Below are 18,366 nucleotides of genomic sequence, written 5' to 3'. Positions count from 1 at the left end.
TGAATTTTGCCTAGCCTCTTTGTGCCACATGTCGACCTCTTTGTGGTCTGTGTTTTCACCTTCTAAAAGCGCGCATCGCGGACCTCGCACGCACCGCGTGCGAAGCAAAATACAGAATTTGTAAATTCCGTAACTTCTTTATACGAACTCCGTTTTTGACGTTATTTATATCCCCATAAAGGTCTCGATGATATATACAACTTTCCTTTATACTCCATCGGCTAATTCTGAATTTATTTTTCATCCCTATTTTTATATGATTAAGTGATTTTGCTAAAATCATAACTCTCTCGTATGAACTCTGTTTTTTACATTCTTTTTCTCAAAATTCATATCTTAAAGAGTACTACGATTTTACTTTTGGTGACTTTAGCTAAAAGTCAACATTCTGTTTGTATCTTTTTACGTCACACATCTTGTGCGCGGATGACTTTTATATCTTATAAAAATCATATTTGATTCACACAGAATCGGATTTCTACGAAATTTATATTTTCGGGATCGGGACGACGTGTACTTTCTAAATATATAATAATATACATATGTTTTGGTTCAATTATTTTTACGATTTACGAGTGATTCTGCTGATTTTTCATATTTTATTGTATTATAATAATCTTGAAACGCATAATATTCACATAATTTTTCTTTATTACATCAAATAATTTACAATTGTTGACCATAAATATTACATCATCTTTTTAATGCCTACCGAGAAACGCGGGCGTTACAACTGTCGACCATGACATCGTGGTTTACGGAAAACAACCATACTTTCCTAAGGTCTTAATCCATTAAGACCAAGGCTCAAAACTTCCAGAACAAGTCGAAATAAGGGCTCAGTGGATAAATCTTCCAACTTTATCTAATCTGTAACATCTGGTACTTGAGGTAATAATTATTTAATATCTTTGTAATTAATTGTTGGGTTATGAGATAAATAATGGATTATTGAGTAGGCTTTAGCAAGTGGGCCGATAGGATTTGGGCTGCCCAAAGACGTACGCTGGGCGTAAGATTGGCGTACGCATGGCGTAGTGCAACATTGGATGCAGGGGGGCGGAGGTGCGTACGTGCAACGTACGCAAGCAGACTCAAAACCCTAATTTTTAGGGTTTAAGCCATATAAATACAACATTATGACTTAAACCCTAGCCTCCTTACCAGCCTCTCAACCTTAGAAACCCTAGATAGCCTCTCATTCCTCATCCTTGTGTGTTTTTGGCCTTGTGAAGTTCATCGTGGTGTTTAGAAGCTTGAAAGGAGAAATAAGAAGTTGAAAAAGAAGAACTTGAGTAGCTTGAGCTCAAGGATCCGAGATGACATCACCATTTGGCACTCATTTGAGGTAAAAAGCTTTCAACTTGCCTCATGAATGCTTAGATCTATGTTAATGGAGTTTTGGACCTTTTTAGGTCCCAAGAATGGATTTTTATGAGTCCATTCCGTTTCTAGGCTTAGGGTTGCCACCCTTAGTGCTATATAAGTCCCAATAACAATAAAGTTTCGATCTTTAATGTCCTTTTGTGACCATGCATGAGTTCTAGTCATTCCCATTGAATTTAGTTACTATATTCAAAGTTTGGGTCCATTTGGTGGGTTGCAAGCCACCAAGTAATCGACTTTATGAGTTAAGACATGTTAACAGACTCAGATCTGTATTTTGGGCTTAAGGTCTTAAGGGATTAAGCATTTTTTAGGAATATGGCTTAACCGGGTAGTATGATGGGTGTACAAACCAGTACGCGTAACGTATAAGCCATGCAGCCTGTACGCTTAGCGTACAGAGGAGTACGCCCTGCGTACTCTCTAATTTTGGGCTTCACGTCAATTGGGCCTCGGTTTGGGCCAATCTTTGGACTTCTTAGCTTCTGAGCCTTATAAGGCCATTAGGAGTCAGTTATTAGGCTAAGGACATGTTGGGGCTTAGGGGAAGGTCCATTTGAAAAGTTGGGCCTAATTTAGAAAATTGGGCCATTAGTGGGCCTTTAGTGGGCCATTAGTGGGCTTGGAAAGATTAGATTGAATTGGGCCTAAGATATGGTCCAAATTAGACCAGGGGTAAAATGGTCATTTTACCCTAAGAAGGATTATGGGATTTTAACTAAGTGTTGTTGTGATAATGATAGCCGAGGAGTCGTTGGAGTAGCCATTAGAGATTCCTTACCGTGAGATTCCGCATTCAGCTTTGCAATGTGAGTTTCCTCCTTATGAACGGGTCGAAGGCACCAATTTCGGCCCGTATATGTATGCTAGTATGTTCCGAACTAAGGTTCGATGTCGGGCAATGCCCGATGCAGGTTATTATGTTTCTGAATTCCGATCCGATGTCGGGCGGTGCCCGAGGAATGTTTGTATTCTTTATGTCCTCGTGATTCTTGCATATGCTTGTTTTATATGTTTCCGGACTTCGGTCTGATGCCGGGGAAAGCCCGAGAATGTTTGTATGCTTCCGGATTTCGGTCCGATGCCGGGCGGGGCCCGATGAATGTTTATATGTTTATGTTATGTGATTATTTGTGTGTATTTGTTGATATGTTATATGTATACCGAGCTTTGACGATGTCGGGCGGGGCCCGATGCCGGACTTCGGTTCGATGTTGGGTGGGGCCCGATGACGGACTTCGGTCCGATGCCGGGCGGGGCCCGATGTAGCGGGCAAGGCCCATGTTTTTTTTATTATGTGATTATGTGATTATGTGTATGGTATGTGGTAGTTTGGGGAGACTCACTAAGCTTCGTACTTATAGTTTTTAGTTTTGGTTTCAGGTACTTCCGGTAGCAAGGGGAAGAGCTCGGGATGACAGCAATGCACACACCATGATTTTAGCTTGGGATGTTTTTACTATGAAATGTTTAACAGATGTTTATGATGTTTTGAGAAACAATGACTTATGATTTTCATGTGATGTTTTCATAAATTAAAAACAAAAATTTTGGACCGTATTTTTGGGATGTTTCATAATCCCACAAAAAAACCATCATAACTCTATCCATTGATCTAGATTAAGCTCTTAATGTACCTAGATAGATCCCTACATAGTCCACAATGATTGACAACAACTTGAATCTTTTACTCCCATGGGTCTAAAAGACCCCAGCACTCAAGCTTGTGCGTAGATTTTGCCAAACTCCGCCATAATCTCATACAAAGGTCCAAAACCACCATAAAAACTTAGATCTAAACATTTTAGCAAGACAAGTTCCAAACTTGAATACTTACAGAGGTCCAAATGATGCTTATAATGATGGATCTGACTTGAATCCCTCCATATTGCACTAACAACCCCTTGTTCACCTTCAAAATGCAAAAAACAATATCTCAAAGATTAGAAACTAAAGAGAGGGAGGCTAGGGTTTTCTATGAATGTTATCTGGAGATAGAGGCTGAAAATAGAACAAACCGTAGACATATCTTTCTTTAAATAGAGTCCAAGGCCCGAGACCTAGGGTTTTGGGTTGTGGCGGCCACCATGCCATGGACAAATGCCCGACTGCGCCCCAACTTAAGGACATGGCCTTGTCGCAGTACTCTATCGTCGGCACTGTGACTAGAGATTTCTCCTTAAAACTTCATTCTCAATGTCTATAAGTCCTTAGCTAAACAGTCCAAATAAACAAATGATACATCATATTAATTTGAAATCTCCACAACCTTTCAACTTTCAACCATTTGATAACAATCACTCAAGAGTTTATACCTTATATATATATATATATATATATATATATATATATATATATATATATATATATATATATATATATATATATATATCTTATAATTACTTAACTAAATGATTTTACATGTTCCTAAAATTAATGTCATTTACTAAAAACCTTTTATTTTCCCCTCATTTATACATTTATTTCTATGTTTGTAGTATATAAATAAGAATGTCTTACAAAAAAACATTAATATGTTTGAAGTCGTTTATGATTAAAATATGAAGAGTTGAAGAAATATGAATAGTAAAGAAATAGGTTTTGTTGTAGAAAAAGTGGGAATTTTATTATTTTTCTCAATGTACCAAATATACTCTTAGCTTGCATTTATTTCAATGTAGTTTTTGTGGTCATTTTATGTTTCTTTAATATGTTTCTTGAATAATTTTATAATATATGCTTTAGTCTTTTTATGTTAGTAAAACTTATAGTACTTGAATAGTATTTGTTGTTTGTTAAATACAAATTCAAGATATGTATGATATTTGTTATATATATATATATATATATATATATATATATATATATATATATATATATATATATATATATATATATATATATATATATATATAATTGAGTCATGTTTACTCTTACTATATTTGTTTTAAACTCGTATATTTTCAATTTTCAATCTTATTTAACTTAATAAATATAAAATATTACCATATTAATAGTAGAATTTTCAAATTATTAATACAAATACTTAGTTTTTTTATTTAAATGTCATGATAAATACAAATACTTAGTTTTTTTTTATCTATATAACTTATTTAATTTGTTGATTTAAACATGGTGTTAGATATAAAACTTAAAACAAAATCTCAAATAAACTTAAAAGTTGATCAAATTTTCTTTAGTAGTTAAAATATTTAAATATGTTAAATAGAATCCTTAATCCAATTGTCAAATTAACTAAAATAATAACCAAAATACATTTTTTATAATAATAGGATATTTCAAAAGTGTTGTTAAGTTAATTAACAATAATATTTAAAAATAAAATAAAATTGTTTATATCTCTACATATCATTGAAATTAAAAGGCAGTCACATAAGTAAAATTTTAAATTAATCGATCTTAAAATTTGTTAAAAATAACACTAAATCAATAATTATACTTGATTTTATTTATGAGCAAACAATGGGTAGAAGTCATTGAGTAATATTATTCAAAATAGTTGAGATTTTATATATAAACTTAGTGTAAAAATTATTATGTCAAAGTTAATGTCAATAACATAAACATTTTAAACAACATATATTTTTAAATATTTTAGCAATATCATTTAAACAACATTTATGTTATGCCAAACCAACAGAAAACGCAACAAAACGGAACACTTATTTTTCGGATAAAGAGAATCTTTTAATGTGACGTGCTTGCTTGGAGCGCCTAACTAAAATACCAATAAGGTTAGAAGCTAGCTACCCCCGCATTGAAGTGATCAGGAAGCAATAGAGTTCTACTTATTCATTTTTTTTCCAATTGCAATTGACGTCTTGAAGGCGATTATACGTTGGAGGGGATGCCAAAGTTCTACCATACCTCCCTTGATACGTTGATAAACATTGTTGGGTGTGACGTCATTCCGAAAAAGAGCTCTAAATTCATCAAACTAGTAGCAATTACCTACATTTGTGTGATGTATGTATGTATGTATGTATGCATGCATGCATGCATGTATGTATGCATGTATGTATGTATGTATGTATGTATGTATGTATGTATGTATGTATGCATGCATCCATGCATGCATGCATGCATGTATGTATGTATGTATGTATGTATGTGTGTGTGTGCAGGTGTATGTATAGAGTTAGGTTCATGTACATCCAACATCTATTGTGTGGATGTAGGCATTAATGTGGACCAATCATTTCAAAACCCTAAGTAAGGGTTAAATTGTAATTTTAATCATTAATTATATTTAGTTATTACATATTAAATTATTAATACCTTTAATTTTTGCAAATTAATGAAAATTATTTTAAATATCTTATTATCTCTCAAACCCTTACCTATCACTACACTTTCTCCATCTTTTTCAATAAAATTGTCAGCCGGAGATCTCCCTCACCCGTCAGATGAACATAATCCACCCATGCATCATCCTTTCAGCACCACTCTCCACCCTATCTCCTTCATCCACCATTAATTTTAGGGATTATAGTTCCTGTGGGTTGTTTCAATTCTAACAACCTAGGGCAAACAAAGTGACAAAACGAAGGGAGGTTGAGTGGTGTTCCTAATGTTTTATGTAACGTCCCAAAAATATGATCTAACAATTTCATTTTTAATTTAAATAAAACATTATGACGAAACATTATCCATACATCTCAAATGAAAATAAGTATCTCAATAACATAACAATAAGAGTGATTTCTCAAAAGTGGAATCCATGTAGTGTGTGCGATGCAGCCATCCCAAGCTCTTCCCCTTGGAACCGGAAGTACCTGAAACATAAACTGAAAACCGTAAGCACAAAGATTAGTGAGTTCCCCAAACTACCTCATACCATACATAATAAACCACACACTGGGCCCCCGCCCTAAATCGGGCCTCGCCCAGCATCGAGCCTCGCTTGGTTTATAGATCTGTTATTCTCAGGCCATGCCTGTCACTGGGACTCGCCCACTATACATATACACTCTATATCACATAATCATGTTAACACACATAATGATCATAAACACTAGCATATGTTCCATTCCTCAGGCTTTGCCCGGTATACATAGCAACACATAACACATGCAAGGGTCACGCAGACTCCTAGCATCCTAGCATAATCAATAAGGGTCGGCATTGGTGCCTTAGACCCGCTAAACCTAGCGAGGAAAATCACCTAGAATGCTGAATCTCACTGAAAGAAATCCCTAGCTGCTGCCCTGACGACTCCCCGAGCTAAACAATCCAAACAACACCTAATTAACACTTGGGTTCTAGTCTAAAACCAATAATCCATACTTGTGGTAAAATGACCATTTTACCCTAACCTAGTTTGAACCAAAACTGAGGCCCAAATCCACAAACCAAAAAGGCCCAAAACCAAATTTTCCTCTAAGGCCTACTTATGGCCCAATTTTCCAAATTAGGCCCAAAACCCCCATATGGGCCTTACCATAAAGCCCAATAATTTTCCTTAGTCCAAAAGCTTGATTTCAGATGGCCCAATCAGACGGAGTACATGGGGCGTACTCAGCTATACGCTAAGCGTACTCACTGCATGGCTGTACGTTGCACGTACTGGCTTGTACGCCCAACGTACTCCTCCATTAAGCCAACTTTTCCATTAAGCTCTTAATTCTTAAGTCCAATGGTCCAAATCACAGATCTAAGTCCCAAAGAGTATCTAGAACCATAAAGTCACTGACTTTGTGACTTTGCATGCCCCATAAGATCCCAACTTCGATTTATAACATTCTACTTTCATAAAAATGGCCATAATTCATGCATGGATGGATCTAAGCTTCAAAGATGACAACTTTATGAATCTAGGACCAAAAGAACACCAATAGTGGCAACTCTAAGCTTCAGAAGTGATATTAAACCAAGAGATCTCATCTATGGTACCAAAAAGGGTCCAAAAATCAAACAAAGGAGATCTAAGCTTCTAAAGAGCAAGATTAGAACTTTATACCTCAAACAAGCCAGAAATGGAGCAGATAATCTGGATCTACAAGCTCTTGCTTGAACCACCACCTTACTCCAAACTTCTCCTTCTTGAAAATGGGACAAAACACACCACAAATAAGGCTCCCAACACTAGATCTCATCCTAGGTTTTCCTAGGGCAAACTCCATACCACTCTCCGCCATTAGCTGCAGAAAGAACTCTGCTAACTTCCTCTAACTAGCTCACGAATACAATTACATATCACTAAAACTGGATAATTCTTCGAGTGAGAGGTCTCACACTACAAGAGCTGCACAATAGAGTTAAAACCTAACCCTCTAAAATTATTTTGGTTCCCATAATATGTAACTTAGCATATTCATTTACTAGTTAGCTGAAGCTAGCTAGAACTCCTAAAAGCACAAAGCAAGCAACATTCGAGCATCAAGAATTCAGAACCAAAAAAAAACCTAAATAGGCCATCCTATCACTGAATGATCAGTACTAGCATGCAAAGTCTAGAAGCTCATACAACAGGCATACAAAGGCATATTTCCTAGCATTCTATCATGCAAAAACTGAGCAGATCCTTAGCCCTAAATAGCATGCGGTTCACAGATTCACAAATCAAAGCATATCAAATAACATGTATAGGTAATTTGGGAAAATTTATTTGAGCTCGGATGATTGCATGCACCACACTCTTTCTTATTTTAGAAAAACCCTTTTCTTAAAATATTTTTCTTTTGAAAAACATTACCAAATCCTCAGTTTGAGTTCAGACACACCGAGAGTGTGCCCAAATCCCTCAAACAAAGGCTCTGATACCAACTTGTAACGTCCCAAAAATATGATCTAAAGATTTCATTTTTAATTTAAATAAAACAATATTCTGAAAACATTATCCATACATCTCAAATGAAAATAAGTATCTCAATAACATAACAATCAGAGTGATTTCTCAAAAGTGGAATCCATGTGGTGTGTGCGATGCAGTCATCCCGAGCTCTTCCCGTTGGAACCGGAAGTACCTAAAACATAAACAGAAAACCATAAGCACAAAGCTTAGTGAGTTCCCCAAACTACCTCATACCATACATAATAAATCACATACATGGCCCCCACCCTACATCAGGCCTTGCCCGACATCCGGCCCCGCCCGGCATCGAACCCCGCTCTGTTGATAAATCTGTTATTCCCAGGCCTCGCATGTCACTCGGCGTTGCCCACTATACACACACAATCTATATCACATAATCATTCTTACACATATAATGATCATAAACACTAGCATATGTTCTAGTTCTCAGGCCTCGCCCGGTATACATAGCAGCACATAACATATGCAAGGGTCACGCAGACTCCTAGCATCCTAGGATAATCAATAAGGGCAGACATTGGTGCCTTAGACCCACAAAACCCAATGAGGAAACTCACCTCGAACGTTAAATCTCACTGAAAGAAATCCATAGTTGCTGCCCTGACGATTCCCCGAGCTAAAGAATCCAAACAACACGCAATTAACACTTGGGTTCCAGTCTAAAACCAATAATCCATACTTGGGGTAAAATTACCATTTTACCCCTGACCTACTTTGAACAAAAACTGAGGCCCACATCCACAAACCAAAAAGGCCCAAAACCAATTGTTCCTTTAAGGCCTACTTATGGCCCAATTTTCCAAATTAGGCCCAAACCCCCCATATGGGCCTTACCCTAAAGCCCAATAATTTTCCTTAGTCTAAAAGCTTGATTTCAGATGGACCAATCAGACTGAGTACGCGAGGCGTACTCAGCTGTACGCTAAGCGTACTCGCTGCATGGCTTGTACGCTATGCGTACTGACTTGTACGCCCAGCGTACTCCTTCATTAGCCAACTTTTTCATTAATCTCTTAATGCTTAAATCCAACAGTCCAAAAGACTGATCTAAGCTCCAAAGAGTATCTAGAACAATAAAGTCACTGACTTGGTGACTTCGCATGCCCCAAAAGATCCCAACTTCAATTTATAACATTCTACTTTCATAAAAATGGCCATAACTCATGCATGGATGGATCTAATCTTCAAATATGACAACTTTATGAATCTAGGACCAAAAGAACACCACGAGTGGCAACTCTATGATGGGTTATGAGCATAACTACAAATCCTATGTGTTCATGCAACCCTATAATTAAGGATCTAGGTTTTCACTAGTTGAACATGCAAACTTGAATACAAAAGAGAAAACCCTAAGAAGCTAGTATATAATCGAAATCTATACAGAAGAGGGTTTAGATGTGTACCTTACTTGTTATGTAGTAATAACAAGAAAACCTTATACATCTTTAGCTCTTGAAAGCAAGTGCCTCAAGTGTGACACCTCTAATGGCTTACAAACACTCTTTGCATTAGGATGAGAAGGAGAGAGGAGGAGGCACACAAGAATTTTCGGCTCTAGTAGGGTTAACTGCATGGGGCTGAAAATCCAAGGTGTAAACCTCCTTATATACTTGTGGTTTCTTAGTCCCAAAACTAGGGTTTGCAGGTGGAAACCCTAATTCCCTGCTTAAGGCCTAAGCAGCCCACGAACACCCTAATAAGAAGCCTTTGGACGAAAACTTATAGGGTCACCCTATAATTTTCGTCCACTCCTATCCAAGGATTCCAAGAGCCCGATTTCACAACTGTTTATGATTTACAAAAGAACCCTTGTATATTTAATTAATTCCTTTAATCCCAAAATTAATTCCAAATCAATTTATGATTAAATATTAATTAAATAACATGATTTATAATTAATATATTTTCTCATAACATATTAATAAATCATTCATATCAATTTATTATTCCAAATAATAAATTTAACTTCTCTCCAAAAGTCATCCTATCAAGTTGCAAGAGTGAAGACACCTAATCCAACACTCTAAGCTTCAAAAGTGATATTAAACCACAAGATCTCATCTATGGGACCAAAAGGGTCTAAAACTCAAACAATGGAGATCTAAGCTTCTAAAGAGCAAGATTAGAACTTTATACCTCAAATAAGCCAGAAATAGAGCAAATAATCCGGACTACAAGCTCCTCCTTGAACCACCACCTTGCTCCAACCTTCTCCTTCTTGAAAATGGGACAAAACAAACCAAAAACGGACACTATAAGCATAAAATGCAAGAGAGAGGCTTAGGGTTTCGAATATGATGCTTAAGGGTCTGAGGTGGCTGAGAAATGAGGGGTTCAAAATCCAAAAGGATGCTTATATAGTGTCCACACTTGAAAATTAGATTTTTCATTAAACGTTGTGTACGCCCCGCGTACGCATCCGTAACCCCGACCAAGCCTTCGCATGAGTATGCTACGCGTACCACTTGGTACGCCCCGCATACTCGCTTTATAGCTTGTATGCTAAGCATACCTTGTGGTACGCCCCGCGTACAACATAAGGACCAAATTGCAAATTAATAAATACTCAAGGACCATAAATAACATACCAGGAATTCAAGTGTTACAATTCTCCCTCACTTGAATCAGACTTCGTCTTCAAAGTCCACTGTCTTGAAAAATTATGGATAGTGCTCTCTCATCACATCCTTAGGCTCCCCAGTCCACTCTGACCCCTTGCGGTGCAACCACTGCACCTTCACTAGCTCTACAACCTTGTTCCTCAAGGTCTTTGTCTTCCAATCCAAAATTGCCACCGATCTCTCAATATAATTCAGGCGGTCATCCACCTGAATATCCTCCAATGGTACAACTGCGGAATCATCCACCTGAATATAATTCCGGATAGTGCTCTCTCATCTCATACTCCGCCATTTATGTAATTATCAATCAAGAGGGAGTTTGGAGAAAAGGTTATCCACCAGAATTGTTTTTCGATTAAAGATCCTTGGTTATGAGTTGAAGATGACATGTAATTAATACTTGAAGCACCTGATGCTCATACATCTATGAACAATTTAGTTTTCAAGTTTTTTTGTGTAAAGCTTTATTTCTTTTAAAATTTTTATAATTTCTCGTGCATGATATAGGGATAATTATATGACTGGATTTGGGATCAGGTTGAAGTTCGCAGATGGTTTAGGTATGTTGTTGGGATTTTGTTATGATATCACTAAAACCATAATTTGGTATACTCCGTGGATTTGAAAAAATATTTTTTATATTGTCTATTTAAGTTATACGACAAGTGTTTAAGGAAATGCTTAAAAGAGAATTTGATGTTCAAATTCTTGAAGAACACATATGAACTGGTTAGTGGTGTTACTTGGTTCTGACCATGTGATATATATTCTGTCAGAATTACTAAAGTTTGGTTTATTACTTTTCATATAAAAACATTCGTATATAATTTTATTTTTACATAATTTTATTTAATGACAGTTATTCTCATAGAATACGCAAGGAATCATGATGATAAAGAGCCTCAAGGTTGGATGATGGTGTATGGATGGAGATGAATAATGGCCACCGATATTCCAAAAAGAATGTACTATTCATCGTTATATCTGGCAGAATAATCTCGAATAGAATGATAAGACTATATGTAATAGTATATTTTGGTAGAATAATCTACATATTGTGTTTGTTATTAGTGAATGTTTCATTATTATAGAATATTATATAAAGTTATTATTTTTTAAGAATATGATAAAAAAAGCTAACTTGTATCCAAAAATTTGTTACTCTTCAAAAAATTCATGTATTTTTTATGGTTCAAGAATACTGTGTTTTTTCAATATACGCATAAACATATTTTGTAAGAATATATGAATTAAGATAAATATCATCCTTAAAATCAGATTTTTAAAATTAATAGAATATAGTATCCATTAAAATCCGTAATTTTTCTTTTTAAAATCTGGTTTAATTGACTAAAATATCCTTACAATGAAATTTATGTGATTATTCTATTTTCTTTAATTTAATAATATAAGTAAATCACTTTCTTAAAATAAAGAAAAACATTAGTCCACATTCATCCTTACAACTACACATTATATATATATATAAAGATTCATGTAACAATAATAAATCTCATGTAAATGTGGGAATAAAAGAAAATATTATATCAATGTTGAGAACATTTTGTAGAACATAAAAAAGGGAAATTGAGTAATCTAATCATTTTTAGGTGTTTTTTAAAATATAATCTTTTTTTTTAAATGACCACTTGGTCCGGATTGGGGCATTCCAGAACATATTTCAAACTCATTTTCGGGTGGGCTGGCCCATTACCTTGCCTCTGGAATACCCATTCCGGACTGACTGTCTGTGTTCCGGATCGAGAATTTGAAATTCAAATTCCAGAATATAATTTAAAAAAATCCAAACCCTCGACATTATTTCGGATCTTGCTTTGACTTTCCAATTTGATTCCGACACGCGACCCCGATCCGGATTCCGATCTCCGACATGCAACTCTGATATGGAAGAAGACCAATACAACCCCGTTATTTTTCTAGGTACGTTCTTCACTTCAAAAACCTGGTTTGCTTGTTTTTATAACATGCCTATTCATCTACGATTCCTGTTCCGGAATGCGTAGAACACCTCCGAAATGAACTGAAAACATTACGGAGTTTAAATTACAGATGCTATTGTTGTAGGACCAACTGAAAAAGTAGTTTAGATGTTTGGGTATTGTTAATTTACATCGAAATGTATTGTTCCGAATCTTAAAATTTCATTCCAAAAGCCTCCGGAATGCGAGGAACTGTTCCGAAACACGAGGAACTGGTCAGGAACTGCTCTGGAACTAGTCCAAAATATTGGACAATTTTTCATTTTTGAATGAAGTGATAACACCTTTTTTTATTTGTGAAACATGACAGGGTGTTTTTAATGCATCCATTACACTGTCTTATAAACCCAAAATTGGTGGTCAAATTCTTGCGGAATTCAGAGACAGACCCGAATGCGAGGCTATATTCCAGAATACATGTTTTGGGAGGTGGTTAGACATTCCTAATGTAGATGGGGATCATTTGTTCTACATTACGTATTTTTCCACGAAGTTGTCATGGACCCCCGAAGCCAAATATAGGAAATGGTTTTTGAGACTGGGGGTTACAAGTTGTCTTTCCGTAAGAAAGAATTTTGTCACATCACCGGCTTCCGGTTTGGTGACTATTTTCCTGCTTCTGCATCTGGCGTCGCCTTCTGTTCCTATGCCTTTCCTATGGTCCCAATGAATGTATCGGTCAAATTAGACGTTGTTATAAAGGTTTTTAAACATTCACTTAATGAGTTATTGGACGAGGATGCAGTCCGGGTAGGTCTTCTATACCCGTTAGAAAAGGGTTTCAATGGGTAGTTGCCTAAACAACCTATTACAGAAGAGTATTTCACTTTGCTATGCAACCTTGATGAATTCAACAGGTATAATGTCTTCTATTTTATAATTATTTATTATAATTACTTATCGCTACTAATATTTTTTAGAAATTTAATTGTTGTTAGGTCCAGGATCCCAGAATTACACCTTGGATCTTCAAACCTCAGGATCCTTAAACATACTTCAGGATCATGATTATTATCATTTATTTTCCTAACATATATAATCGTTATATGCTTCTTTATTTTTCTCACATGTTCATAAATAGTCAGTTAAGGACTTATTCTCAACGAAGAATCATCTTGACCAGGAAAAATACCCGGAATATCAAGTCCAATAACGTCTATAAGCTAATCTCGAAGGATCCCGAAATTATTGGACTTCTTGTCATCACAATACACACACAATTTTTAGCTTATCCACAATACTTGTACTTACATTTACATTCATCTCCGTAATCAACTTCTTTAATCAATAAAATCATCAAAGCAAGTGATCATTATCACCTCCCAAGGTTTTGTGCCGGAGATCCTAGCAATGATGGAGGGCTTTCCTTGTAAAACACTTGTGTCACTTTGATCATTATTTTGTACTTGTTTATTCTGAACATCATAGCCTCTCATACAATTTGGTTGAGTTTTGCTTGTGTAATTTTTAACCAAAACAATTGTTAATAAGGTTGACAAACATATACATCCAGACGACCCGAAAGAGAAACAACCTCAAAAAATGACCTAAACCCTAAGCGGGTTTTATATGCTTTTAAGGTAAGTATATGATGAAAAAATTTATTTTTGTTTGCTAACATTCTAAAAAATTTCTATTTGTTTACTAACATTTAAATATGGATTCTTGAGACTTTTCATGTGAGCAATTTGTTTGGTACCCCACAAGAGAATGTGATCCCTCGGGTTGTTGCATGGTCAAAACTTGAAGCATGGTTACTAAATTATTATTATTTTTTTTATAATTTATGTTTATTTTTAACTTTATAATTTCGTTAGTAGGATAATAGACTCGTACAGAAGGTGGAGCCAACAAAAGCTGAGAGGCGTACTGAATGGTGGATAGTTAGCTCAATGTGGATTGATGGGCCCGATTTTCCCAAAACTGAAGTTCACAAGGTACCTTCACTAACAACGTCACCCAAAAACTCATGTGCCCATGAGCCTCAACAAAAGAAGGCACACATAGATGTTCCATCTCACCTGCCACCACCACCGCCGCTGGCCATTGACCCATCAACTGATAAGGACCAATATCACTGACTTGTAAAACGAGGTCTGTCAGTTGAAAAATGAGCTTAATGAATGTCGTGAGCAGTTGAGGTCACACGATGATCGTTTATCAGGGTGTGACATTACTTTAGCAAAGCTTCTATAACTTATCAATAAAACTCCCGGAGATGATTTTGGTACCTCAGAGTACAATGACAATGACTTATGGGACCATGATTATGGGTCAGGCACACCGGAAAAGCCGCTGCATGACAGCCTTGAGCACTCGTCTGCATTTATTCATTCGTCGGATGTAAAAGAGATACCACAGGATCAATACAAAACGCCCCCAACAGCACTTCAACATTCTATGCGCCAAAAAGTCATGTATATGTCGTATAAGTCCTTATGGATACAAATAAATAGGAAAGGTGTTGTACAGAAACAACCAGCGCCATTGGACAATCTTTTGAAACCTTCCATACACACTGTTTATAAAAAAATGGGATGGGTCGGTGTTGTTCACTCACCGTTTTTGACCGCTATTCCGACGATTGAATTTTGTGATGCGTTTTGAGCATTCTAACACTCCTAAGGTGTACATGCAACCCTAAATACTTTGGATCTATGTTTTCGCTATTATACATGCAAACTTGATCTTTCCAAGGTATTACCCTAACTAGCATACAAAACTTTGATACTTGGGTAATAATACAAGTTAGATGACATACCTTTTCTTGTAGCTTGAAAACCTTGAAGCTTTTGGCCTTTAAGAACTTAGCGCCAATAGTGTGGATGCCTTAAATGGAATCACAACACACCATGGACAAAGGATGACATTTTGAGAGAGAATCTTCATACACCAAAACCGTCCATATGAACTCCAAGAACATCCCTTGTTATTTTGGCTATAGAGTAACATATTTATATGTGGAATTCCAAAGGTCATGGGTTAATCCTAACCCATACCCATGGGTTTATGATCCATGGTTCACGTGACCCAACTCTTTATGTGTCCATACATAAACTTATTCCAACATGCATTATAAGCCCAACATATAAATACAACTAATTTACACAATTAGTCCCCACTGATTTAATTAGGCTCTTTTGATCACTAAATTAATTCCAAACTAATTCTTGATCAATACTAATTCACTCATATGATTCCATATTAATATATTATAACTTATAATATATTAATAAACCATAAATAACCTCTTCTCAAAAGTTCATCCTAAAAAATTGTCGTGATGATATGCAACTCAAATGGACAATGCTATTCTCGGGTCAAGTACATACCAATTATAGTTATGGGCTTAGACACCTAATCCAACAGTCTCCCACTTGGATAAGTCTAATAATTATTATTGCAAGTACAACTCCACAACCCGACTAGCAATCGTAGCTCTTAAAAGCCGTTGTCGAACTATGATCTAGTCAATGACGCGTCCATTAGATAAGGGATCGTATATTCCTCCATTCTACAAGATATCATAGGGACTGAGACATGGATTATGATCATTCTCTTTGTCCATCTGTTGTTTCCTGATTTCCGATTTATGAAGACTGACTAATTGAACAAATCAAATCAGTCCAGGCTCGGCCGAGCGCTTAGGGTTGTCATCACTAAATCATCGAGAGGCCCACAGATATCGCTTTTATCCCTCCAAGGGTAAAAGGAATGGATAAACTTCGACTCAAATGCTTGCTTGTACTTACTCATCAAATCACACACAACGATATGTTTTATAACACCAAGTTACTGGTGCGTTTACATATGTCAATGTGCAACCGACTTGTAAATTACAACTCACATGTCTTGGTTTCAAGAATATAAGATATTATTGTCTCACTAATCACTCGTGATAAAATCCATGAAGTGATTCAGATGAGCGTGGGTTTAATCCAATACTCGAATCTTATTCCATGAGCACTCATGAACACTGCAACTATGTCCTAGACAAACTACAGACTCATTCATGACAGTCTTGCCTCAATACCTACTTCCAAAGTATGATCGATTGTGGATGGTTTGAATAACCTAGTTATTCGGGAAGTCAAAACATGCATAGTGAAACACAATAATAATACTAATCCTATATGGCCCAAAAACATTTGATTCATATTGATTACTCATTATTCATTGTATAATGTTTCGAATAATCAACTTAATACTTGAATTAAAACAATAGTTATGCCATGCTCCAAGCATGCACACTATGTTTGTCTAAACAATAGTTATACCATGCTCCAAGCATGCACACTATGTTTGTATATGGTCCTTACTTTGTGAAATAGACCAATTGAACACATCTTCAATGAAACTCATTTCACAATTCCAAATCTTTATCACCAGTGCAAGAATTCCAAATTCTTGTCACTGCCAGAATGTGTTAGATTTGTAAACTATCATGCAATGATTCCTATGTAATGTTTAGGTACCAAAAGTCACAGAGACTTAACCAACGATATTACAAAGTATTCTGTTAGATATTGTTGCAAGACAATTCCATGGAAGCGAAGTCTCAAATTCAAAGTTCATTCCTTTGAACATCCTTCTTGCATTAAGTTTTCTAATCTTTCACAGATTTAAAGAATAACTTCCACTTATGGAAACATTTCCATATTCCCATTTTGACCATCACTTTTGAACAAGAGTTACCTCTTCTCAGATTATGTCAATATGGTCCTTTCCAAAATTTAAAATATACTTCCAACTGTCCATGAGCCACCAAACTTTGGTAAACCTCATATTGTCCTCGAAAATTGCTTAACCATTTTAGTCATATCCGGTTCTATACCTTTTTCCCTCTTAATGCCCTAGGCTTTTGGAAAATTTTCGAACGGATGAATATTTTAGCACATGTAATCACTCCTATACCCGAAGCATATAGGACACGATTCATGATGTTTTACATAAAGACATGATACTTGACCAGTCTTTTGCTATAATACTTCTATTTTCCATGTTCTCATCATTCGAATTATGAAAAGGGATGCCGTAATCATAGTCGAATGTTGAGAACGCAATTAACACATCCATATATAGAATTTCCTTATGTTGAACCATTCCAACATAACATTCATATATATATTTGACTAAATTTGATTAAAATCTCAATCTAAGCTTTTAGATTTGAAATGAAGTATGAATTCCTCTCCCTTAATTATAGCAAAACAACTTTTCAACCCCTGCAACTTGCGAATTGAAACTTTTGTTTTCTATAATTAACATTGTTAACTTGCAACATTCATCATAATTGATTATGCTCCCACTAGCATAATAATCATTACTTTTACTAGCATAACTTTTATGCTCCCACTAGCTATGCCATGTACCCAGAAAACAGTTGGACTTCTAGAAATCAATACTTATTGACTTTCATTACCAAAGTTCAGATTTCTGATACGAGATGCTTTGATAAGACTTTATATAGGCTTCTCAAACTCATACACCTTTCCTTAGATAGCTCACATGTGTGTCTAAA

Source organism: Lactuca virosa, chromosome 1 (assembly GCF_052849685.1).
Source record: "Lactuca virosa cultivar CGN04683 chromosome 1, Lactuca_virosa_CGN04683_v6, whole genome shotgun sequence".
Lineage (NCBI taxonomy): Eukaryota > Viridiplantae > Streptophyta > Magnoliopsida > Asterales > Asteraceae > Lactuca > Lactuca virosa.
This window is presented reverse-complemented; position numbering follows the sequence as displayed.